We start from the raw sequence: 26,712 nt of genomic DNA, 5'->3' as shown, positions 1-26,712 counted from the left end.
TTACCGTCATTTTTCATAGCTTCTCTCAGTTTCCTGTTTGCAGTTTAAGGTGTAAATACTCAGGTGTCATTTCAGCCTCTAGCCTTCATGTGTGCTACCTGCTTCCCTGTCGTGCTGCCATTATGGACTCTATTCCTCTGGAATCATGAGGCCAAAATGAACCCTTCCTTCTATAAATTGTCTTTGTCATGGTGTTTTATCACAGCAAAAGTAATTAAAATAATGTAGCTAATGATCTCCATTTTTCACAGCAGCTTAACAAAAATGTATTCTTACTTTAACGCTAAGCAACCACTGCAGAATGTGTGAAATAAGCCAGGTGTAATGATGCAACCTCAAAATCCCAGGAACTCAGAAGGCTAGTTCACGATGGATCATCATGTTAAGAACAACTCGGGCACCTAGGAAGACTTATGCCTCTAACTAAAATGTGGAAAAAAGCAGAAGACGTTAATTCACATATGTGAAATGTTTATGTCAATTGCAAGACTAGTGCAAAGATAACTAATTTATTGAGATTTACCTATGTGACTTTGATGGATGACATCTGTGATTGCCAATGTTCATCTATACCAGACTTTTATTTGTAGTACAGGTTTTCATATTCTATAAATGTTGTACTCATATTCTGACTTAGTTTAGGCAACTATTACAAGAAGTCATGACATATTTAAAGTTTTGTTGTTTATTGGGAATGCTAATCTTCCTGGTCATTCTTGGGAAACACAGTACTAGACATGTATGTACAACAGATCGAGTCAACACAGCAGCCTGGGAAAAGAGCTTTTGCAGCTAATGTGCATGGCTAGGAGTGAAGACTAAATGTATATTATTGTGTACCATTGAATTCAGTCTATATAGAATTCATTGAAGACATAACTGAAAAGTAAAATGAAACTATTTATTTACTCTCAAAGTTATTTGCCATTGTCAATGATACTTTAGTTTCATGTAGACTGAAAGAAAGAAAGAAAAAAGGAAAACAGAGCTAGATGGGAAGTGAGAGAAGAAAACAAAAGAAAGATAATATATTCCATCTCAGGTAACAAATTTGATCCCTGTTTTTAGTATAGTTACAGTAACACTTTGATATTATTAAAGCATTTATGAATACAACAGATTTTTCTTTGTTGTTAATGTTTTTTTCATTTACTGACCACAGTTTCTCCTTTCTCCTCTCCTCCCATACCCTCCATACTCCTTCTTTCTCTCCTCCATCCACTCCTCCTCTGTCTCCATTCAGAAAGCATCAGGCCTCCCATGGGAGTCAACAAAGCTTGGTACATCAAGTTGAGGCAGGAATCAAGCTTCTCCCTCTGCATCAAGGTTGGGCAAGGCAATCCAGCACGGGGAGTGGGTTACCAAAAGCCAGCTCAAGCATCAGGGACAGGTCCTGATCCCACTGCCAGGAGCCCCACAAACAGACCAAACTACATAACTGTTATAAAATTTCACTGTGTAGTCCTAACTGGCCTGAAAAACAATATATTCACCAGGCTGGCTTCCAACTCATAGACATCAACCGGCCTCTACCTCCCTAGTGCTAGGATTAAAGGGAATCACCATACCCAGCAGCAATTTAAAAATTATCCCTATTAATTAATTCCATAAGTATTGTTCTAATAATATACTTTATGGTAATGAAAGTAGTAAGGAATTTGGTAAGGGCTTGTGTTATCTCAGTATCCACAGCACTTCATTGTAAGTCTTTACTATTATCACTGACATTTCCAAAAAAGGACATAAAAGTTAAAGATTATTTATTTTCATAGGGATATCTGTTTACTTGTCATAGAGTCACAAGCTATGACAAGTTTTTTGAGTCTCTAATTGTCCTGACCACTGTACAAATATTTTCACACAACACCATCAGCTGGTAGAAAATCATTTTAGCTAACTATCTGAGGAGGCACTAGGCATGGCATTAAGCAACTTTTATAGTATTTCTTTATTTGTATCAATATGTCCTGGCCTATACCTGCTAATTCAATATCAATGTTCAAAGTTAGCTTCAGAATTCCAAAAACATTGTAACAGGTTGGATGTTTAACCCAACTCAAGACTTCTGTGATTCTGCATTTCATGAAATTGTCTTCATATTCCTCTTGTATACACTGAATCACTTCTAAAAAATGTTAACTGTCAACAGTATTTTATACACCTCAAAAGCTCTGTAAGACTCAAAGAATATCAGATATTATTTCCTTCATTTATGAAAATATAACAAGAGTCTTATGACTTTATATATTGTTGTTTTCTTTCTTTTTTCAATTATTTTATTTTTAATTTTTGACTTCATCAAATGCAAAATTCTGTACTCATATTCTCTTTTTCCTTGTTTTACATTAAGTAGAATTAGCTACCATCACTCCAGTCTAATTTTTATGGGGTATCCTTCAGAAGATAATCCAAATTGCTGTTGGAACTCTATATCATGAAAACCTTTTCAACCTACAACTTATAATTGCATCTAATTTGTTTTCATTAGAATTTATCTTGAGTACTTCTGATGATTCCTGATTTGAGTAAATCCTTGCATTTAGTTTTCTGCATACTCGATTGTAATCTAGGTCCCTAAAATATGGATATATTCATTGTGGCTTCTCCCACCTTTACACGCATTAATTTTCTGCTGATCATTGTAGTTTGGTCAATTTAAAATAATGTAGCATGTCACTAATCTGTATGTTGTGGTTAGTATCTTGCTAACTCGATTCAAACTTGTCATCCTTGGAGATGGAATCTTTGTTCAGGAATTGTCTCCATTGAATGTCCTCTAGACAAGTCTGCTAAGGTATCTTCTTGATTAATATTTGATGTGGGAGGGACAAGCCCACTGTGAACAGTAATATCCTGAGCAGATAGTTCTGGATTGTATATAAGAAAGGTAGCTGAGCAAACTGTGTGAGAGAGGAAACTTTAAACAGCTTCACTCCATGGTTCCTGCCTGTGTTTCCAATTCCCTCAAAGACCCATTAAGATTAGTGCTGTGGATGATTGCTTGATAAATAAAGTGCTGATTGGCCAGTATCCGGGCAGGAAGTATAGGTGGGGCAAGGAGAGAGGAGAATTCTGGGAAGTAGAAGGCTAAGGATAGAGACGCTGCCAGCTGCCATGAGTAGCCACATGTAAGATACCAGTAAGCCACAAGCCATGTGGCAAGGTATAGATTTATACAAATGGGTTAATTTAAGATATAAGAACTAGATAGCAAGAAGCCTGAGCCATTAGGCCACACAATTTAAATAATATAAGCGTCTGTGTGTTTATTTGGGTCTGAGTGACTGGGGGCCCCAGGTGGGACTGGAAATAACTACAGCAACAGATTAGGACATGTTAGACAAATCAGTCCTTCCATCTCAAAGTTGCTTTTGGTCATGCCACTTAGCAACAAAGAAAAAAAAAGTTGGGACAATAAATTTCCTCATATTCTTCTGCTTGATTATGACCAATTATAGTTCACCCCTAATGATTAACCTCCCAGATGCTCTTAGGTTCTCCAGTCCTTCATTATATTGAGGACTCTTGACCAGGGTACTTGAAATAGCATTATTTTTATATATAAAAAAGAAATCACATTGATGCAGTGTGAAGTGCAGATACTTTACCACTGTATTGGAGCATTTATTGAATCTCATTGCATTGTGTTTTTAAATCTCTAACCAAAAAAGGCCATAAATAACCTCTTCATTCCTTGTATTGAAAATATTAAAGTAGTGAATGAAAAGGTTCAATTGTTGCTAAGCATAGCATCTCGTGCTCACTTTCTGCTCTCTGTCTTGATATAGGTGACAAACTTTAAAACTGTGCATTTGAAGAGGGTAAAGTCAAGTAGACATGAGATCAAAACTCCATTTTTAGTGTTGGGCAACTTTATCTCTACGTGACATGTGATGCTAAAAGTTTTAATCACTAACAATGAGGGCTTTTATATTTGGGTGTTAATAAATGAAGCAACTCAATCCAGGACTGAGTTGCTAAAGAGTCTGCTAAGTCGTTGACTTCCAGCCAAGTTCTTGGCTAGCATTTGTCACCATGGGGTGGCAGCTGCCTGCTCTTATTTAAGACAGTGAATAAAATGTCCACATGTAGCACTAAGGACAGTGGCGACAATTACAGGTATTTCATGATCAACTGAACTGATTTTTTGGCCAGATTTTAGGAATATTGAAAAGGATAAATAGGGACATATCTGAGTTAACATAATACATCCATAATTCCTCAAGTCTTGGTAGCAACATCCAGTTGAAATTCATAACCATCAAAACCATCTTGGCCCCTACATATAAACATACTCCTTTTAGCCTTTCTGGGTTTTGTGTAGGCCCCTAGGAAGTTAGCATGGCACTGTATTTAAGGTGAACAGATGGGTGTGGCTTTTCTCATTATGATGCAGCACACTGGTTTACAAGCAGGTCTTTAATATTTTGATATCTGCTACTATGAAATCTAATTATTTAACTTGTACTTCTTTCTTTTATCATTGTCAACATTTTGATACTAGATTACTATGTCTATATCTGGTTTAAAATCTGAATTAGCTTTGACTAAGGAAATAAGTTACATCAACAGAAAAATGGATTATCTATGTATTTTCTGTGTTTTTATATTGTCTTTAATATTTAAACTTTTCTTATTGCTTCTTTTTAGCAGCTGTTTTCTCACATGTGTGTTGATTTTCATCTTTCTTTATGGATTCTCTTTTTCCTTAGGTTTAATCATTTTTATGCTTTTTGTTATTGACTAAAATGTGTAATACAAAAACACAATATTTCTTGTACTTAACATTTGACAAAACTGCAGTTTTTGATGATCTCCCATAATACTACTGACTCAAATGCTATTTCTCTAGGAAAACCAATATTTCTCAATCTGAGAGATCAGTAAGGATATGAAACATTAGCTAATGTGCCAGTGTTCATCATTGTAGAACCTCCTGACTGCAGAAGATTTTGCTGATATTGGCTAAAGTGGATGTGGTCCATAAGCCCAATTGCTTTTGATGCTCATCTAATCATACTGAGTACTCCTCCAGGTGATTTAAAAGTTTAAGACTCAAAGAGTATATGATTCTTACAGAAGCCTATTTTCCCTGTATAGCTCTGTATGCTAGAAAGTTCTTTCCAACTGATTTGTTTTTATTTCTTTGTGACTTATCTTTATCACTCCTGGGTGTCAGAAAAGGAAATCCTGCTTCTTTCACATGATCTCACAGCATTTCAGCCCTGAGTTGTCTGCCATTTAGTCTCATAAACAGTTAATACAACGTAGAAGTTTACTTCCACAAAGAACTCATTGTCCAATGCAATATTACAGTGGTTATTCCATGATGAAAACACAGCTTACTTCCAAGAGGACAGAGTCTGGACCCAATTGCCTGTGTACTTCAACTGCTTAGAGGCTGTGAGTTTTGGGAAATTGGTTATTCTTTCTCCTAGAATGTTCTCTTGTTGAACAGAAGTAATGTGGTATCTATGATAGTGTTTTTCTTATTGTGTCCTTGTGAGATGCATTAAAAAGACAGAACCTTAAAATGATGTGGTATTGGAATAAATGCTGTTGGAGTATTTTTTACCTCTCTATATTTTTATCACTACATTTAAAGAATGATATCTGTTCTCATTGTTAACTTCAAATGATTTTCTAACAGCAAATGTAGATCTCCTGGAGCATATAGAGTTCTTTAATTGCTACATCCATGGTTTGCTATTTCCTCTATCTGACAGTGCTTTAATAATATATGCATACAGATTTTATTCATATGAGCTAACTTACTTTAATAAAGTTATAAATTTAATAACTTTGGGCAATTACACTAATGTTTCTCATTAAAGCATCCCTGGCTCATATTTTTTTCCTACTTATTCTCCTTTTCTTTTTTTCATGCATTTCCATCCACTACTTTTCTGCTTTTTCTTGTCTCATTATGTTTAGTTGTATTTGATTCCTTCCACAAATATTTATTGAGCATGCAATTTTTGACAGGGCTTAAAGAACTTAAAGTTGAACAAAGATATCTCCTCCAGTACTATAATTGAAAACAGTAGCAACCATGGGTAATAATTACCAACATCCCTTTGTAGCATCTACATCATAATGTTTAATGATCATGATAACCCTAACAGATCTCTGCCACCAAAGTCAAATACAATTTACCAATCAATGACAGTTTAGGAATAGAAAGAACAAACATACAAATGCACTGGAAATGAGTACTGGAACATGAAGGTAAGCATATGTATACATTATAATATTATATAACCCCCAAACATTTTTCCAGCTAGATTAATAACTCAGAACCATGGGTAATCAGAAAAGTAGTGATTGCCTTTTCTTTTCCACTGAATCCTAGCTTATTCTTTCCATTAATCAACTACACTACTCAATGGAGAGACTCTTGACTGCTTGTGATTGGACATACAGACCCCTCAAAATCAGCAGTTCTGAAAAAGTGTTGGTATGCCAAGTTTGGTAATTCATATTCGAAGTTCTACACAAACCACTTGCTTGTTATGAAGATCTACTGTGTCTCTTACCTTTGGTCCTCCAGTTTTCTCATTCTAAGAAAAAGAATTTAGTTTTACAGGAAAACTGTGAATTGATTTGTTTGCTACATTTTAAAGTTTGATATGCCATCGTGTAAAATATTTATATGTTTATAAAAGTTTGAGCCAATGTGTTATAACTTTGAGACAGGTGTTGAATGATGTTTGACTTTTTAACTCTTTCTTATTGTCTAGACCATGGAGATTAGAGCATTTGAATGGTGAGGAAAGTTTCAGAAACTAAATATGAGACACAAAAAACAAAGTTAAGAACGTGTATCAAAGGATAATAATTTAGGAACTAATCACAGAATTCTAAGGAAAAAATGTGCATTGGAGTCACAGTGCACTGATTTTAAAATAAATCCAGAAAAACAAACAGAAAAATGGGGTCTACATAACAGAATATTTAAGTGGTATCAAATATATAAATCTATTGCATTTTTGAAGCTTTGGCCTATGTCTCTGGCAGTCAACTGTATGTAGATGTATAAAAACCATCAAACAGAAATTTAAGCTATTGAAAATATAGAATGTGAATTTATCTCATCCTTCTGTACTATGACAACTGATAGGGTTAGCTGAATCATTCTGTCTATCTCAGGTGATATTCAGATTTCTACTGCATTGGAAATGTAGTCTGCACTGAGATGATAAAACATAGGCTCATCTGTGGTCAGCATGACCTCCTCCTTTCCTGGATTACTTGGGGCTGGCTTTTATGCTATCTATTGCAGAGTTGAAAACATTACCTCCTGGCAAAAACAAGCATATCTTTTCAGGCCATATTATATCCATTACTTGGCTAGCATCCAGAACTCGATGGTAAGACATTATTGTTGAACATACTACGTATTGACTTAACAGGACATGAAGAAATCAAGCTAGTACTGAACTGGAATCTCTATCCTTACTAGCTAACTTTCATAGTGCTGACAGGTGGTATGCACACTACTGGTTGGAGAAAAGTAATCATGTGATCCTACCGATTTGTGAAACTTGTCAGCTACAAGAAATTACTTGCATGGAAAGATACGCCCAATGGTGCAACACTGGCCAGAAAATCCTGAGAGTAACCAAGCATTTTTTGATTGGAATTTTCATGATTTGTGGGATGAAACCCATACCTGGCATAATTATCAGGCCAACAACCTATGTGTGGACATGTCATAGGATTCAGAGTAGGATCTACTATATTACTCTGCAAAATGGACATAATATTATACAGATTTCTATTGAATGATTGCTATACCCATATGTTCATGAATAACTTACTTAAGTGTAGAAGCCACTATTTGCAGCAGATGGTAATTAGCATAGTGACCTCCAACTGGTAAATGTGCAGAGAATAAGAGACTAAGGAAGGCTGAATCCTAAAAGGAACATACATATTTCTCCCCATCTTCTGAAGGCATGATGTGCATGTGTCTGCATATATGTGTGTGTGTGTGTGTGTGTGTGTGTGTGTGTGTGTGTGTTATGAGGCACAGCAGGTATAACTGTAGATGAGCTATCCTTGCAATATACTGTCTGAGTTCCATTTTCAAGTGCTACTTTTTTGCTGTTCATATCCAGCAATGATTTTACTATTGTATACATATTAAATTCAGCAATGGATTTGAGGCTAAGATAATACACCTTTTTCTGTGGTTTTCAAGAGTCTTTTCTATTCTCCAGGAACACATGCTTACATACATTTATGGCTATGGCATTAACTCAAACATATTTTTAGATTTTGAGATTTAACAGTTGTATAAATGTGAACATCTCACATTTTAGCTTCTTCATTATTAATGTGAAAGTAAGAAGAGTAATGCTTAAATTTTCCTATAGACTAGGCAAAAATATTAGACAGTATTTTATAAGGTACCACAAAATTATATTTTATTCATATATTGTTACTGTTATTGTCATTATTTTACTTAGCATTACTAAAGAAAATAAGAAAATCCTAGCATAATGTGGAGAACAGACTTCAAAATACACCGTTCTGTGTTCAGATACTACATTCATCCTCAAATACCTACCAGTCATAATTGATTTTATTAGCCCGTCTGTGTTTCAGTCTTCTCATCTATCATAAAGATACCATATGTGTAAACTATTTTCATTAACAATATTAGATTAAACTGAATAGTATATAGATCTACAAACATCAATGGAAACTTACCAAGTATTCCATAAAGACAATCATCTATGACTATATTTGTAATAACAGAATATAGCTTGTATCATTATCAAACCAGAGAGAGTCTTTTTGAGTAGATTAAACTAGAAGTAGTATGTCCTTTTTCTTTTAGAGAGGATAGCTAAATATTCTATTAATGTGCATGTGCATTTGTTAATGTTTAATGTACATACACATTGTAAACACCTATCAAATAAATGAATCTAAAGTTACAAATGCAGTATGATTTATCTTATTATGCTATGTAATTATTTCTTTATTATCATTGTGTGTAGACTCACAACTACTACGGCAACCTATGGAGGTCAGAAGACAAGCCTGGGTATCTTCTCTCCTGCCACCTTTACATGGTTTCTGCAGTTTCAGCCAGGATTTGGGGGTTGCATGGCCATGGCTTTACTCACTAAGCCATACCTCAAGCCTTTGTTTGTGATTTTCAAAACACCAATGGTAGTGTCAAATGTGATGTTTTGTTCACTTGGTTAATATTTATTTGTTAGAAATATGTGAGTCAATTAAAATGAGGTAGGGATTGTAATATTGCCACCTAACTTCACATTGAATTTATGTTATATAAGCATCTTCAAAAATAAAAAATAAAGCATGTAATTTAGTATGTAGTCTTTTTTTGTCCTAGGGATATTTATTAGAAAAATCCAAGTCCCATTCTAAGACTTAAACTATAAATGCTCCAGAATACTTTAATTTTCTCAATTTAATTTTCTCCTTGAGTAAATCATTTATGAGGCTATCCCAAAGTATAAAATTCTTTCTTTTCAACATCAATCTTTTATTAAGTAGAGTACAATTATTTTCTTAAATAATTTTATTTTTCTTTTTTTTTATTTTTGCTTCTGTCTTAAAGCAAAGATATTTCCAATTAAGGTGAAAACACATAACCCATAGAATTAATTACATGATATTATCAATTATAGCACAGACTTCAAATCAATTGGCTTAATAATTAAAGTAGCAGAGATATTATGATTCATCTATGACTTTAGGAATAAAATACAATGATATTCTCTCAATGAAATATTAAATGCTAACTGATAAATAAAACTTGAATAGTAACTGAAAAAAAAATGACATTACATTTTCTGCTGCTAAAGAGGCATCACTGGTTATCTAGTTGCTAACTGGATTAGAATTCTCTTATCATCAAAATAATTTAAATATATTATGTACCTCTCTTTCAATAAACTGTATTGCTATATTGCCATCATTTTCTTCTAATCCAGGGAAGAGACATTGGTATAGGGAATTTTCTGATTATTTCAGAGAATCAACATATTTATATCCAATTATTGTAGAAAAGAAAGAAGAAGCAAAAGGAGGAACACCATTCCTTAAGGCAACATTTTTCTCCAAATTCTAACATGGAAATAATTTCACCCATGTTACTAAAATGGTTTATTGATTTTCCTTGGATAGGAACCTGACTGGAATATTTTATTCACAGAATTCTTAAGAGATTTCTTTTTTCATTTATAGTGTGTTGTAAAAAAATTTAATGATTTTTCCAAAGTTGAAAAGTAAAGGTAAGCAAGGTGTCCAACCATAAGTAATGGGATCCAGAAAGCTGGCTCATGCACCAGGGTTAGATCCTGATCACACTTCCGGGAGCCCCTCAAACAGACCCAGCCACACAACTGTCTCCTGTATGCAGAGGGTCTAGTCAGACACCTTGCTCACCCCTGATAAAGCTGGTAGGGACTTGGTCCTGCCTCGACTGAATGTACCAGGCTCAGCTGTCCCCCCATGGGAGAACTTACCCTGTTGGAGGAGGGAAGGAGGGGTGGAGAGAAAAGGCAGTGGGGGGAGCAGGAGGAAGGACGAGAGGGGGATCTGTGGTTGGTATGTAAAATGAATAAAAAATATAAATAAGACAAAATAAAATTTAGAACAGTTTTAAAAAAATAAAGGTAAAAATTAAAATCAATGAAAATTTAAACAGTCTAACAAAACATAAGTTAACTTCTTTGCACAGCTAAAATTAATAGAGAAACCAAAGGAAATGCCAACAAAACAAAGGCGAATTAATGGGTGAATTAATAATGGTAATAAAAATAATATTCACCTGGGAGATAGATCAGTAAATAAAGTACTTGTCATCAAGCATGAAAATTTGAGTTCACTCCCAACAATTCACATTTAAAAAAAGGCACTTCTAATCACAATGCAGACAAGGTAGAAACATGTGGATCCTAGGACTTAATGGTCACCCAAGCTAGCCTAATGGTGAGTTCAAAACCAATGAGAGAACATAACTCAAGAAATAAAATAGTATAAATCCTTATCTTCTGAGACACACATAATTTCTCTGGTCAGCAGAGCATTATTAAAAAATACAGTGTAATTATACTTGAGCAATTATTGTAAAACTAAATGGTGAATCCTGTGAACAATCTGAAGCACTGTCTGAAAATTTAGACAACAGAAAAAATACTCATAAGGAATACAATTGGTGAAATCTGACTGAAGATAAAATTAACTCCAGAATGGTATGATACAAATTAAACATGATGCAACTGCATTTTAGTCTGTTTCTGCATAGAAAATACTCAAGCCCAAGTTTTGACAATCCCAGTACTAATTTCTGTTAATACATATGTCTTGGTCTTATACTAAATTTCGCGAGGAAAGAATGAAGTAGCCTCATCCCTTCCCATGAGACTAACATAACCATAATTACTGTCCTAGCAAAGGGGTGTGAGAAATGATAATTAAAGGACTGTTTCATGGATGAATAGGAATAAAAAAGTCCAAGTAAATTCAGCAAAACTTCTAAGGCTGCACATAGGACAATAAAGTAATTGGTAAGTGGCTGCCATCCGGCAGCTATCTGCCTTTCTGTGTGAATAATAGGTAATTACACTTTTTTCCTGTAAAGGAGCAGGAGGAAAAGGCAAAAAGGAGAGACTGACTCCTAAAGAAAAGGTACAATAATCCTATTTTGAGAAACAAGTTGAATTTAGGTCGTTAGGAATTTGGACTTCTCTCAACTCACTAACTCTTGATCTGTAAAATGAGACAAGATTTCAGGATCTGGATTATTTCTGAAATTCTTACTAATTTCCTAAAAGCCCACGGGTTGAGATTTCTAAACGACAGCAACTATACACAGTGTGCATACGCATCTAAACATGAGCAGAAAACCACTGTCACTTATTACCCATGAATTGGAGTCTGCACTTAAATAATGCAGGAAACGCCTCTTCCTGTATAGTCTGGCTTTTGTAATTTCCTTAACAATGCTATATTAGTGAATTGACAGTCAGTGTGTTACAGTTTTTTGCTTAGATACAGAAACATCTCCAAATGTTAGGTACTATATTGAATTAAAATACGATCACCTCAATTGATAAGGAAAGATGATAAAATTAATTGTGCACTCATGGGGTAGAAAAACAATGCTATTATGGAGTGTTTACAAAGTGTTCATAAGATCCTGGGTTTAGTCCCTAGCAAAACACACACAAACACACACACACACACACACACACACACACACACAAACACCAAAGAAAAAGTATTATTGAATTAGTGAATAAAAATTAAGTTTAAATGGAAGGAATTTTGGTCTGTTCTACTTTTTTTTTTAATCTCAGCACTAAAAATAGTTTCCAAAACATGGAAGGCAATAAGTAAATTAATTTTTAATTGAACTAATAAAATGTAAGCCTTTAATTTGAGAAATGGTACCTATACAACTTAAAATATTAATAAACAACCACCTAAATGAGCAAGTTAAAACCATTCTTTTTTAAAAGGTGACAAGTAAATATTAAAATATTCTTTATGTCTTATTCAATTTTTCACAGAAAATTTTATGTAGCAAAATGTGAAAACAATAAACAATAAATACACAGGAAATGGAAGCAGAGAATAAAACTTCCATTATTTCTCAATAATGATTTTCTACATGAAACAGAAACATCGACAATTTACTATAAATAATTGAATATATTAGAAAGTTCAATGGATAAAAGATTTAAAAAGCCAATTTTATTTCAGAGCTCTAGTAACAAACAAACATTTGAGCACATATTCTGAGATATAATTTACAGAAGCTATAAAAGTGTTTTATTTGAAAATAAATTTAGCAAATGATGTATAGTATCTTACTATAAATAATGAAACTGCAATAAACATTACAGAAGGTCTAAAAGATGAATAGCTATCCCATGCTTAAAAGTCTTAATATCATGCAATGTCAGGTTTCCTTAATAGATGCTAGAATTTAAGTGATAAATAAAACACTCCTAATAAATATCCCAATCCATATTTTTGTGGCATTGGAAAAAATTTAATAATTTTATAATAAAAAGGCACAAAATTAACTTGTGGTAAAGGCTCTAATTGTAAGAATGTAATGTTAGGATACAGCATAACACCGTGTGTGTGTGTGTGTGTGTGTGTGTGTGTGTGTGTGTGTGTGTGTGTGGCATGCGTGCATGAATGTGTGGGTGCATACATTCCTATGTGCTGGTACAAGCTCACAAGAGTCACAGAGTGTAAATAGAGGTCAGAGGATCGCCTCAAATTCCAGCCCCCACACCTTGCTTTTGACAGGGATTCAACATTGTTTTCTGCTGCATATATCAGAATAGGTAGCTTGTAAGCTTCCTGAGATCCCCATGATACCATTTCCCACCTCATAACAGGAACATCATCCTTACAGATATGTGCTACCATGCTTTGCTTCACATGGGTTCTGCAGATTCAAACTTGGATTCTCTCACTGGTGCTGCAAATTATTTGCCCACTAAGTTATTTCCCTAGCCCATGGCTTGCCTCTTGAAGTTACAATAGGATGTATGGAGTTGGTATAGAAATACGCAAAGGAATACTATGGGATAAACCAACTGCTTCCTGATTGGATTTAAAGGCCATGTCACATGAGGAAACACATGCTGGTAATTGCAACTCTGGCCCAAAACTGACACTTGGGGATCTCACAGGCCCTTTAAATTTCTACTCCTCTAATGCTAGATAAGTGCAGTTGTGGCAAAAGTTGCTTATTAAAGTGGATGGTGGTCATATGAAAATTCACAGATAATCAAAGCGCAGAGAATAAGTGACCACTGAGTACTCAGCACAAATGAGAGATCTCTACAATACTCTTCCACTGGCTCAGGGAGCATAATAGAAATAGGGGGTAGAAAGATTTTATGAGCAACAGGCTGGGGAGGACCAGAGCAAAACAATGTCTTCTGGACATGACAGAACCACTGCATTCAAGAACTCATGGCCCTTGTTGTCTGTACAAGGCCTTTACATGCTCAAGGCAGAGAACAATCTAATGTAGAAGGAAAGGTAGTTCATTAGCTCCTAGCCCTTTTGTGTAGGGGTAGACAAGTGATGCTTTCTTGCGAAGGGCAAGTCAGTGTTCAGATAGGCAGGTTGACCACCATTCAGGGGATGGACCCTACCAGGGATACAGGGACAGCATCAATTAGAATTTATGGGTTATCAAGTCAAAATAAACCAAAAAATAGGACACAAAGTTGGATGGATTGGGAGTTGAAGGTGGACCAAGAACTGGGATGTAAACATGATGCAAACACATTGTATAGAACTCTGAAGAAGTTACTAAAATTATTCATCAAAATTATATACAAACTAACTAATAAAAGAAAAGGATAGCAAACACACAATTTATATAAATGACAGATTGTTAGTAAGGTAAGACTGCCTATTGAAGAGAGTTTTCAACAGAAACTATTCTGAAAGTGGAAAATGAAATTGGAAATGTGATACACAAATGAATCTGTTTCATTTCTAGCCTCCCTATTAATGGACACTCCATTGGCAACTTTGTTCTGTTTTTACTGATTGTGTTTTAGTTTAGAAAATGTTTGTGTGTTGATGTGCATTATGATCCCTCTTTCACAATCCTTAGATCCATTTCACGATTTTATTTTTCAATTCAACCAGTTGCTTCTACTGAAAATATATGTCTTCCAGGCAGTATGCCACAGAAGAAAATCATTGTACACAATGAAGTAAATAGTGCAATGGAACATTAATAAAATGGATTTGATGAGCCAAGAAATTCACAAGTGAATACATATAGACACCATAGGACTGGGTAAAAATTATGTTAGCATGATTTCTTATTATATTAGAGTTACTGTCCTTGTGATGAAACCAAATAACAAAAAGCAAATTGGGGAGGAAAGGGTTTAATTAGCTTACATATCCTGAACCCTGAATCACAGTCTACTGAGGGAAGCCAAGGCCAGAACTCCAACCAGTTTGAACCTGAAAACAGGAGCTAATGTAGACACCACATACGTGCTGCTTCCTGGCTTGCTGTTCATGGCTGGCTCAGACTTATTTCTTAGATAACTAGGACCACCAGGCCAGTGAGGGCACCATCCACTAATGGGCTGGGCCCTCCCCATCTATCACTAATTATGAGTATACCCTATGGACTGACTACAAGTCCAATCATATGGAGGCATTTGTAATAGAGTCCCTCCTCTCAGATGATTATACCCCATGTCAACTTGGCATAAAAATAGGCAGTACACCTGTGAAGACCCAGACTCAATTGTGTATAGGCTTGAGTTTTTTCTTGAAAATCACTATGTATAAGTGTATTTTAAGACATTAAGACTATTGATGTTGCATTTAGTTTGTAAAGAAAAATATAATGTCCCCACCCCCTATCACTATCAATAGTAGCGTCTCAGATTTATTTATTTATTTATTTATTTATTTATTTATTTATTTATTTATTTTTGGTTTTTCAAGACAGGGTTTCTCTGTGTAGCTTTGCGCCTTTCCTGGAACTCACTCGGTAGACCAGGCTGGCCTCGAACTCACAGAGATCCACCTGCCTCTGCCTCCCGAGTGCTGGGATTAAAGGCGTGCGCCACCACCGCCCGGCCACGTCTCAGATTTATTGAGTACTTTCCAGGATTAGGAATTGCACAACATCCCTAATCATCAGGGAAATGCAAATCAAAACAACTCTGAGATGGCTAAGATCAAAAACACTGAAGACACCTTATGCTGGAGAGGATGTGGAGCTAGGGGAACTCTCCTCCACTGCTGGTGGGAATGCAAGCTTGTACAACTAATTTGGAAATCAATATGGCACTTTCTTAGAAAATTGGGAATCCATCTCCCCCAAGATCCAGCTATACCACTCTTGGGCATATACCCAAGGAATGCTCAATCATACCACAAGAGCACTTGTTCAGCTATATTCATATCAGCATTGTTTGTAATAGCCAGAACATGGAAACAACCTAGATGCCCTTCAACTGAAAAATGGATAAACAAAATGTGGTACATATACACAATGGAATACTACTCAGCAGAGAAAAACAATGACATCATGAGGTTTGCAGGCAAATGGATGGATCTAGAAAAAATCATCCTGAGTGAGGTAACCCAGACTCAGAAAGACAAACATGGTATGTACTCACTCATAGGAGGATACTAGATGTGGAACAAGAATGACTGGACTGCTATTCACATCACCAGGGAGGCTACCTGGAAAACAGGACCCCAAGAAAGACACAGGGATAGCCCAATGATGGAGAAATGAAAAAGATCTACATGAACAGCCTGGACATGAGTGGGGGTAATGAAGGGCGAGGGTCGAGGGAAAGAGAGCTAGGGGGAGCAGGAGATCCCAGCTGGATCAACAACAGAGAGGGAGAACAAGGAATAGGAGACCATGGTAAATGAAGACCACATGAGAATAGGAAGAAGCTAAGTGCTAGAGAGGCCCACAGAAATCCACAAAGATACCCCCACAATGCGGACAATACTGCTGGCAATGGTCGAGAGACAGTCCAAACTGACCTACTCTGGTGATGTTATGGCCAAACACCCTAATTGTCGTGCTAGAAACCCCATCCAATGACTGAAGGATCTGGATGCAGAGATCCGTGGCTAGGCCCTGGGTGGAGCTCTGGAAGTCCAATTAGCGAGAAAGAGGAGGGTTTATATGAGTGAGAATTATTGAGACCAAGGTTGGATAAAGCACAGGGACAAATAGCCAAATGAATGGAAACACATGAACTATGAACCAATGCATGAGGGGTCCCCAACTGGATCAGGCCCTCTGAATGGGTGAGACAGTTGATTGGCTTGATCTGTTTCGGAGGCATCCAGGCAGTGGGACCGGGTTCTGTGCTCATTGCATGAGTTGGCTGTTTGAAACCTGGGGCCTATGCAGGGTAGCTTGGCTCGGCTTGGGAGGAGGGGTCTGGACCTGCCTGGACTGAGTCTACCAGGTTGATCTCAGTCCTCTGGGGAGGCTTTCCCCTGGAGGAGGTGGGAATGGGGGGTTTGCTGGGGGGAAGCTGAGGGGGGCGGAAGGGGGGAGAACAAGGGAATCTGTGGCTAATATGTAGAATTAAATTATATTGTAAAATAAAATAATAAAAAAATTTTAAAAAATCATATTATGATTTATCCCTTATTCTTTGTGGGATTATTTGTATCTGCCTTAGTAAGTAATTTATGATGAAATCTGTATCAAATACCATTAAAAGAGATGGAATGTATAGCAACTTAAAGTAATGAAGTTCATAATGAATATTCACCTGTGATGAATTTACTACAGTGTATAAAGCTATAGCCATATCATTTATAACACAGAAAAAAATGATGTGAATATCAGTAACACAGACACACACGTATACATATATATATATATATATATATATATATATATATATATATATATATATATATATGCATGTCAATAGTGGCAAGGAATTATATAAAATATCATAAATTATTTGATATAAAATGATGGTATATAACTAATTCAAAAGAGCATACAGTTATTAACAAAAGTGAACTTTGGAGTTTGTTAAGATGTGTGTACTCAAACAAAAAATAATTTTTAAACCCAAATTAAATCAGTTTACTCAGAGCTCACTGCGTCTGTATGCAGTTAATCAGTTTGCATGGTGTAGCTCAAAGACAAGCAAAAAATCCCGTTAGTTGTTAAGAAATAAATGATGATGAGCTTACATGTGCAGTTGTAATAAACTATTAGGTGTTTGTATATTATCTGCTTTGATATATGTCAACTTCAGAATCCACACAGTTGTTTGAGATTTGGCAGATAATTCCAGTTGTGACATTTCTGCCATACTCAACAATGAAACAACACAGTCAACTGGTAGCTCTGAAGAGAATCATCTTATGAAGCCAAATTAGTGAGCTAGTTGCCAAGTGATACATCCTGATGAAGGGAAGCATTGGTGACATTTTACAGGTACACTTAGTAAAAGGAGGCCCAACCTCATGCTAGCCTTCTCCAGAATCCAGTTTTTCCCAAGGTCTGTGCTGTTTCAGAAACCTGGGCAGATGTAGGAGGGATGTCAGTCTTCCTTTTTGAAGAGACTACTGCACAAGCCTTCCTAACACATATTTAAAGCTCGCACTAGACTAAATATATCTTAGCTTTTAGTGGTTTCAGAGACACAAGGACATGTGGCGTAAATCTAAATCTCTACATTCCAGTCCAACTTTCATGTGAATTAAAGACCTGGAAGACAATTATCTAAGTATGTAAGATACAGACCACCTTCGCATGAAATGAGAAAGCCAGTTCTAACAAAAGGTGTTCATTTTCTTTCTTCATGTGAGAGATGAAAAAATATTTAAACTGTGGAATTTCATTTTCTCTGCTAATTAGTAGTTATCTACCCTGTAGAAGAATGGACAGTTAGAAAAGGCTATACAATTGGAACTCGTTTTGTCTCTCCCTTTCATGTATTTATCAGAATTTCTTTGCAACAGCATTATATGACTGTTGGTCATTTCATTGAATGAAATAAGTCAGGATGAGAGAGAAGAATTGCACAGCATCAGTCAGGTGTATTTCTAAGGAGCTGATTTCACAGAAAGTGAGAAATCAGTGGTGACCATGGGTAGAGTGCGGAAGGATGAATAAATGTTATCAGTGGGTATTAAACCACAGTCTGATAGTTCCAGGAAGCTTGGGTACACAGTTTTAAAGCAGGGCCACTGCAGATTAATATTGCCTAGTTGGGTGATTAAAGGTAATACTTATGTCATATATCTTGAAAATCAGCAAGAAATGATGCATAGTAATTTTACCATTAAATATCAATGCTTCAAAGAGTGGATACATTAAAATGCATTTAAACTTTGCACAAAGTGTACACACATCATAACAGCATATGGAAAACAATGAATGCGTCAATTTTCATGCTTTTATTTCTCAGTTACATTTAATTAAGAATAATGTTCTGTAGATAATTATTAAGTCTCAGGTAACTTGCATTTGCAAATGTTGTAGGTATATTGATATTGTTTATTAAAGAAACACTATTAATATATATCTGGCTTCTTGGCACAAGAGAATTCAAGAAGAAATTCAGGGTCATATCATATAAACATCTCAAAATTAAGAATTAGATGTTAGATAATTAGAAAGCAAAATGATGAACATAAAACAAACTTCATAACAGATCAATATATAAATCAGCAATAACTCATAAACTAAAAATTTAGAGGGCTCTAATTTAATTGTGACATACTATCATAAAATCAATAAAAGATAGAGAAAAACATAGCTGAGATAAGATCAATAAAATATTTGCTTTAAAGTCATGTTCAGATAAACATGGATTTACAGCTACTATGCAAATATACTGATATTTCTTCAAGAAAAAGTAAGTTTCTAGGTGGATTGCAGATGAGTTATTTAAAAATCTTTGTTAAACTATACAGATAAAGGATTACAAGTACTAAAATTCTCTGTAAATCACATTTTAGAGAGGGTAGCTTTTCAAAGCACTATTTTAAAGTTGTTACAATAAGTTCAATTCATTGAGATGGCATGTCCCATCTCAACTTTTCAATTGCTTAGTTTTCATAAGCATTTCATGTTGGGGGTGCATTCTAGGGTAGTCATTGGGTAAAGGTAAAGAATTTTCTGCATGTCTGCAAGTCTAGAAAGTATCCAGAAGAAGGTGCTGACTGACACTTGGCTGACAAGGAGGAATAGATGCAGAAAGATGTTACTCGGACATTGGAAGGACATGACAAATACTAGCAATGAGTCAAAGTAACACTTACAGGTTATAAAAGTTTTGGCTCATCTCTTAAAGGGATAGTTACAAGGGTTACAAAGGGAAGAAACTGAACCAATGAGATATCTAAGGAAGAGACAATGAATATGTGTACTATTTTACATTTCTTAAATAATATATGGACATGGTTAGTTGGTTAACACCTGAATCTCAGGACCTAAATCGTTAGTCTACTGAACCTAATTATTTTCTTTTTTTATTTTATAATTTAATTTAATTTTACATATCAGCCAAGGATTCCCCTGTCCTCCCTCCTCCCGCCCTCCCTCCCCCCAGCCCATGCCCCATTCCCATCTCCTCCAGGGCAAGGACTCCCCTGGGGATTCAGCTCAGCCTGGTAGATTCAGTCAAGGCAGTCCAGTACCCTCCTCCCTTCACCCAGGCTGAGCAAAGTGTCCCTGCATAGGCCCCAGGCTCCAAACAGCCAGCTCATGAACCTAAAATTTTGCATTAAAAACTTGTATAGAAGTACATGCAAAGTGTTAACTGCTTTTTGAATCAGAGTTGGGAGGTGCTGGTCAGGAAGCTTAGGGAAACAGACTTCTTAAAGGAATATGATATAACAAGGCCAGACACATTCAATATTACTCTAGCTCACCATAAATCTTTTGAAGGACACTGATCCAATAAGGCCAAACATCTGTAATTTTGATCATGAATAAAATCTATGAAAATTATGCCTACAATCTATTTCAAAGACACTTTGTTTGGCTAATTTGTCCTGTCAGCAAGCCAAGGATGAAGAACAAAACCTCTAAGTGTCTACAGTCCACATGGAACAATAGATCTAGTTATGGAGCATATTTTAGTATGTTTCTACTCATCAAAATTGTACACTTAAATGAGAAGTCATCTTCCTGATCATCCACAAATATGTGTGCCCATAAGACTGAGATGTAATCATGGGATTACATATACATATTACATGAAAATGCATGGTAATGGGGAGATATCATATAGCTGTTTTTGCATAAGTGAAATTACAGATGGAAGTAACTGGTTTTTCAGATCCCATGGCCTGGTAGGCCCTGCCCAACAGGGTTCCTCCATTAGAGAATCATTTGTCTGGTGGGTTGGCATCAGAGCTAATAAGGCCTACAATAGCTTGTGATACTTGTTCCTGGCATACATACATACATACATACATACATACATACATACATACATACATAGAGACAGAGACAGACAGACAGGCACTCATGCAGGCAGACTGACATAGAGAGAAAAAGAGAAAAGAGTGAGAGAGTTACTAATATATTCTACTATTTAGTAGGTCAGATATATTAAATTGTATTTCCAAATTTTGGTCAAAAGCTTTGTCTAGATGTAACCACATTTTAATTTGAGAAAAACTTTATGTTCTCTAAGTAAGACAATGGGTATGGAATTTTTTTTTAGACAGGTGGAGATCAATGGAACACATGATTCAAAATAAGAATCAGATCTGAGACTAGCATAGCAAGTCCAGTAAAAGGGTTTTGGTAATATCTGTCCATGATATTTGACTTTTTAAATCTATTGTATAGCAGTTTTTTCTGCATATAGTAACATATATTTTAGCTCCTGCACTTTTAAAATGATAACTTGATACATGCTCAAGGGAATAGTCATTATTAACTAGTGAAATTCAGTAAATGAATATTTATTGTCTTAAAGTTTTACATCTGAGAGAGTATATTTAATAATTGCTGATTGCAAAATTACTGGCCCTAGATTTGAACTGGAGGCATTCTGCATGTGTCACTAGGAAAGAAATAAACTGGTAAGAATTGGTGGAATCATAACACAGGCTTTAGTGCAACAGTTAGGGAATAAGCAAAAGTATTATAATATAGTATACACATTTATAGAAACTCTATATATTAATGTAACACTTTACATTGTATAAGTAATATACATTAATTTAATAACTTAATAAAGTTATTAAGTGGATAGGTCTTCAGAACATTTAATGAGGCATATACAACAGTAAAATATATAAAACTAATTGTTTTTCTAGTTCCAACTCTGTCATGGATTTTTTTTCATTTTACTGGTGGATAATTGTGTGATGTACAATTAATACTGAAAGTGTAAAAGTTAATGTGAAACTCAACAGCTAATTCCTAATTATGTAAGAATTCCCTGAGTGGGTAAACTGAGTCTGCTTAATTTTTATTGTGATTTTTTTATTTGCAATTTTTAAATAATGAAGTTATTTAAATTAAATTGTACTTAATGTATGAAAATTTATATATATATATATATATATATATATATATATATATATATATATATACAAAAATGTTACAATCACTGAAAATATGCATTCATCATAGTCATTAGCATTATTAGGATGAACTCTTTGGTAGAGCAACCAGGAAAAAGAAGGGATGATAGAGAGGAAAACTAACACATGCACATATTTTGAAGTTATGTGTTTCAATGATGATAGCATATGATATGTTCAGAGTGTGGGGCCTCAAACTGGAGCTTCTTGATTTCTGAAGTTAAATAGGATATGGTTCAGCATCAAATCTGCTAATTTCCATAAAGGATGCACAAAATAGTAAAGATCAATTAAAGTGAATAGAATGACTAATCCTCAAAACTGAAATTTGGAAGCACACTTTTGAATGAATATGTGTGGGAACTATGCCAGATACTGAGGCTAAATCTCATACTAGACTGAGTCACTTTTGGTGTTGACAAAAAAAAAAAATTTCAATTGGGACTTCCAAGTCTACTTTCATAGCCTTCCAGCTGATTCAACATGTAGAAGGAATGTAAGCAAATGCTTAACCATATATGATCATAGAGAATAAAACCTTTCTTGTATAGATTTATGATGAAATTAGAATACAATCAAACTGCTAAGTACCACAGATATGTCAGAAAATTGCCTATGGCATCTATAATGAAGGTACTAAATCTCTTGTGGAAAAGAAATACAATAAGCTAATATGTGTTATAGAAGAATACAGGTATAATGCCAGTTGATATAACTACATAAGACCTTATAGTCTTAAGTACAAATGTATAGTTTGTGGAGAGAAGAGTTACAATCTAATTAATAGAATGATTATATAAGGAATAATCTGTGGAATGATGATGATGGTATGTTTGTGTGTGTGTGTGTGTGTGTACACATGGGGAGACCTATTGGGAAGTAATTCAAAGCATAAGACAAAATGAAACCATTTTATAAGTGTAAAATTTGCATTTAAATTTAAAATTTTGAAACCCACTAGTTAATAAATGAATGTTAAAAGAAAACCCCTTTCAAAAGAGTTCAAATAGTTATCCTGCATGTTATAATAACATGACTCCTTGAAGACATGAAATTGTTAAATGAAAGTTGAAGTACAAGGCATGGAACACTGGTCTGTAAAATATTGGTTGTGGAGACACCGGAAGTATGCAAAACAGCACACATTCTTTCCATTGCTCCATTACTCATCATAACTGCATGACAAGACACTATTCCTTCAGGTACAGAGAAATCAATCTCAGACTAACTGGGAAACATTCTCAGTGCTGGCTAACTCTCACAACACAGAAAAGCACAAGGCTGACTGTTAAGGAAAAAGAGGACATTAGTGGTCTGACTCAGCAATGAACCATGCATACTTCAATACATCTCTACTAACCAAGATAGTCCTTCTAGTACATTGATAGCACAACCACTAACACCTAATGTAACTGTTTTCTGGTTACATTTGAGGCCCTCTCCACAAGAAGGAACTTCTTGCCTAATATTGCAATGGTGGTCCAAAGCTCACAACTGGGAGGTAATAGGCTCTAGGGAAAAATTTACTATTATTATTCAAATATATCATAATGCTCCCAAATTGTCTTCTAAATATGCAGATATGTATGCCTTGTCCATGTCTGCTGTTAATATTGGTTAGAGAAACTTGGTTTTTTTTTGAGGGGGGACAGTGGTCAATGGAAAGATGCATGAACTTTCAAAATTCTGTTAGAATGAGAATCCATCTCATCAGATAAGGCTCTAGGTCATAATCAAAACAATAACTCTGCAAAGATACCATTCTGGTTCTCCTTCTAAAGTTTTTGTATAATGAGAAAACTGTCTTTCTTCCTTTTTGTCTATAAACTATAGTTGTAAATGTGCAATACTTTTGGGCTATTGTAGACTATCTGTAGAGTTCCCTAAATCTGGCATCTGATTCCTCTTATCAGTAACATTTCACAGTATTTTATAACATTTACCATAATTAATGAATGAATATTTTCATACCAATAGTGACTAAACTTTCTATTTGGTTTAGATTGGCTAGCCTTTAGGCCAACATCCTGAGTGAGTTGTGAGAACTCATCTTGGATTTGGTCACCATAACACTAAAGGATACTACTCAGTGTAAAAATATTAAGGGTGAGAATGAAAAAAAATTATTTTTGAGTGACAAACTTATGCTATGAATAACATTCTAAGTTTATCTTTTTTTTCTCTGTTGAATAGGAGGTTTTGTGCTTCCAGCCAGGTAAACTTTGTTGTCCGAGTATGTTACATGAATTTTGTTTCAACTTTCACTGGACTTGTTGAGTCCCAGCCATATTGGAGAAGATAGTGTACTTGAAGCAAGCTACAGATTAAAATGTTAGTACCACTCAGAAGCAAACTTGGCACACACCCACAATAATCGTTGATCAAATCCCTGGGTGCTTCATGGCTTTGTTGGTCAATACACAAATTAAACATGAAAATACACAAGTAGTATTTCAATTTTTTCTAAATATAGGTTCTAAATGTTTGCTCTTACTTATCTAGTCATTTTTTATCAGTATAAAGTCATGGAAATTCATTTCACGGCTTTGGTTTTAATTTAATAGCGTTTCATTTTTTGTTTGTTTTTGCAGCTCAAATTTTCCCAAATTTGACAAATAACAATCAAAACACAATGAAAAATATCATATAAATATCTAGAATAAATCTGCAAAGATGCATATTTTTTTGTTCATAAATATTGCAGTTGGGTCAAGAAAATAGTTTGCTCAGTAAAGGTACTTGGTGACACGACATCTGCCTCTGAGAAGTCTGATGGCTTCATTTCACAATTCATACAAGAGTTTTAATTGATTTAGATTTCAAACAATGCAATTCTAATCTAGATAAGAATGTTTTTAAGTCTTTACTTTTCTTATTTTATTAAAAATATATTTTATACCATATATCCTTATCATAGATTCTTCTCCATATACTCCAGGTTTCTCCACACCCCAGCTTCTATGAGGATCCACCCACCTTTCTGTCTTTTCTTAGAAAACATACAGGAATAAACTGATAATAATAAAATGAAAATAGTATAATAAGATAAAACAAAACAAATAAACAAGAATAGTATAAAACAAATGGACTCTGAGTTTGGGAAGATTGTAATCTAGGTATTGATCTGTGCTTGTCTTTGTTGAGTATATGTTTTGTTCCTTGATTTCTATTGCACTCTCTGGTTCTTAGGAGGTTGTCATGATTATGTGTTGCCTGGTAGGAAATTCTGGGATCCTGCTAGATGTAGCTACTGGGGGTGCCTGGTTAAATACGTTTCTAGGTATGTGGACCTGATATGGGGATGGACTGGATGGGACTAGGGGATCCACAGGAGAAAGGAAAAAAAGATATTCCATAATGATATGATTAGTCCCATGTGAATTGGGTCATAGAAGTGGCCACAATATGTAGTCTGCTACAGAGCTGGGGATGAGACAGAGGAGTTGGATTTGGAGGAGAGAAGGGAACGTGAATATCTAAAGTTCACCTAGCAGCACTCTGGCCTACTTGCTTCTCCAGCAGGTTTGACTGGAAGGATCCCTGGGAATTTGCCTGCTGGTGTTGGGGGCTGGGCTCAGTAAGGGCAAGGAAGGTTGGAGGAGTAATGTTGTATTATCTGCTGTACATGAATGCTAAAAGGAAAACACCAATCTTAGAAGACTAACCACACCCAGGAAAACACAAAGAATAAATAATTCCAGATTGGCCAATCAAAAGAAGGGAAATACAGATGCCTCACCACCACCACCACCACCACCACCACCACCACCACCACCACCACCACCACCATAACAACAACAAAAACCACAAAATAACAGGAATCAGCATATCTGGTCATTGATATCCACCAGCATCAATGGTCTCAATTTTTTAATAAAAAGACACAGACTAATAGAATGGGTGTGAAAATGGGATCCATCACTCTGCTGCATTCAAGAAACAAACCTTAACATCAAGAATGGACATCATCTCATGGTAATGGGTTAGAAAAGGCATTCCAAGCAAATGGATTTAAGAAGCAAGCTGGTGTAGCCCATATTAATATCGGAAAAAAAAGAAGAAGACTTCAGCCGGGTGGTGGTGGTGCTCACCTTTAATCCCAGCACTTGGAAGGCAGAGACAGGCAGATCTTTGTGAGTTTGAGGCCAGCCTGGTATACAGAGCGAGATCCAGAAAAGGCGCAAAGCTACACAGAGAAACCCTGTCTCAAAAATCCAAAAAAAAAAAAAAGACTTCAAACAAAACCAAATCAGAGGAGATAGGGAAATACATTACATATTCATCAACGGGAAAATCTACCAAGAGGACATTTCAATTCCTAATTAACATCTAAGCACCAAACTCAAGGATACCCATGTTCATGAAAACAGAATAAAACATACTTCTAACACATTAATCACATATTGATGGCCACACCCTAATTGCAGGAGATTTCAATACCCCCCTCTCACCAATTTATAGATCATCCACACAAAATCTAAACATAGAAATCATGGAGCTAATTGATATTATAAACCAAATGTACCTAACAAATATTTAAAGAATATTTCACCCAAACACAAAAGAATATACATTCTTATCAGAACCTCATGTAACTTATTCAAAATTGAC

The sequence above is a fragment of the Peromyscus californicus genome, unplaced genomic scaffold (genome assembly GCF_007827085.1).
Source record: "Peromyscus californicus insignis strain IS unplaced genomic scaffold, ASM782708v3 Scaffold_13__1_contigs__length_99412109, whole genome shotgun sequence".
In the NCBI taxonomy this organism is placed as follows: Eukaryota; Metazoa; Chordata; class Mammalia; order Rodentia; family Cricetidae; genus Peromyscus; species Peromyscus californicus.
This window is presented reverse-complemented; position numbering follows the sequence as displayed.